Source organism: Austrofundulus limnaeus, unplaced genomic scaffold, assembly GCF_001266775.1.
Source record: "Austrofundulus limnaeus strain Quisiro unplaced genomic scaffold, Austrofundulus_limnaeus-1.0 Scaffold4, whole genome shotgun sequence".
Classification (NCBI taxonomy): Eukaryota; Metazoa; Chordata; class Actinopteri; order Cyprinodontiformes; family Rivulidae; genus Austrofundulus; species Austrofundulus limnaeus.
Genome location: NW_013952406.1, coordinates 956,538 through 958,233, shown reverse-complemented (window position 1 = coordinate 958,233; position 1,696 = coordinate 956,538). Strand labels below are relative to the sequence as shown.

The following is a 1,696-nucleotide window of genomic DNA, read 5'->3' as shown; positions in this document are numbered from 1 at the left end:
AGAGAGAGAGAGAGAGAGAGAGAGAGAGAGAGAGAGGAGAGAGAGAGAGAGAGAGAGACTCCTCATCTGTGTGGCGTTAAGTCGGTCAGTCAGATCCGTGTGGGAGTTAATTTTGTTAAAACCAACAAGACGCTTCATTTATCTGTTTGTTCCTCACGGGAGCACTGACTTTACATCGCAGCTCATCTTAATGTACGAAAATATTACAAATAATTTAACATTTTATCATTTTTGGAGGTGTTTATAAGATGAATTGCACCATCTGCTGGATTGATAAAATATATCTGCTTCTCTTAACTGTGGGGTTCTGAAGAAATGTTCTTAATGAATTCACGTCACCAGTTTTAATGTTGTAATGAGAGAGAGAGAGAGAGAGAGAGAGAGAGATGAAACTCCCCCAGACCCGCGATAAACTCGTCAAGACTTTACCTGTAGCTCCCAAAAATAACAGGAAACGTAAACGCACCGTCTATGTTTTAACAAAACACACCCAAAAAAACCCTGTAGCTGTCCCAACAACTCATGAGGAAAACTCTGAACTGTCTGATTTCCTCCCCTGCAGCCCTCTGCTTGTCTCCTCACTGACCGTCCCCTCCTCACACACACACATAGACACGTTTGTTCTTCTATCCTCATGGGGACTTTGCATTGACTTTCATTCATTTACCAGTATTTCCTATTACCATTTGACCCTAAACCTAGCCTACACTTTACATGGGATGTGAACTGGCTTCATGTCCCCATAAGAAACAGTGGGTCCTCACTAGGCTGTGTAGTTTGCTTCATCTCTAAAGACATGCTGCACTTTAATATTGTTTATTTACTGTCTTAGTTGTGTGGTGTTTAATTTACATTTTCTTGTTCTTTGGTTTTTTATTCAAGTGCATTTTTTGTTAGAGACTGAGAGTCCACTTTGTTAAACATTCTTTTAAAAATTAAAGTTTATTGATTTATTACACTGACATATTACGCTTTTATAATTATTAGTTGTAAAATGGCCACCAGGCAATATTATCGCTTATCGCAATAATTTTTGAGACAATTAATCGCRCAGCAAAATTTGTTATCGTGACAGGGCTAGATGCCAACAAGTCTACGTCATTTGCAAAAAGGAGATCCTGAGGTCACTGATCTGAACCATTTCCTGGCTGCAGCAAGAAATTCTGTTCATAAAAGTTACTGTTAAAGATCTGGTCCAGTGTTTCACAGTCTGGACAGAACCTGCATTGTTCTTCCAATATCTGAGGTTTGACCAACGACTGGACCCTCTTCTTCATCACCCCCGAATAGACCTTATCAGGGAAGCTGAGGAGTGTGATGGTTCACCTTTTTGAAAAGGATTATATGCAAATTTTTTGTTGCACTCATTTCTTATTTTGATAACACGTAAAATATTTAACAGATCACAGAACAGAAACAGTTTTGTTAAAACTGAACTGACTTTACATACATGTTCTTTATTTGTTTAAAAACAAAGTTGTTAATTTTTCTCCTACAACAGCCATTTAGCTGTTTTTTAATTTTAAATTTTTATCTTTTAATCTTGTCATTTCCCTGGATCACCATTTTAGTTGAAATGTGCCAAATAATTTTTTGTGTGTGTGTTTTATTCCCATCTGGGGCTTAACCTTTATGTCAGCTTAACACATTTCTATGAGCAACTGTTCGCATTGGTGTCTAGACATTGCCCCCCCCC

The 1,696-nt window shown here is 38.1% G+C and overlaps 1 protein-coding gene across 2 annotated transcripts in view; it reads left to right on the top strand.

Moving 5' to 3' along the window:
- znf281a (zinc finger protein 281a) overlaps nucleotides 1–1,696 on the top strand; it is a 109,219-nt gene that overhangs the window by 100,097 nt on the left and 7,426 nt on the right. The window lies entirely within an intron of this gene.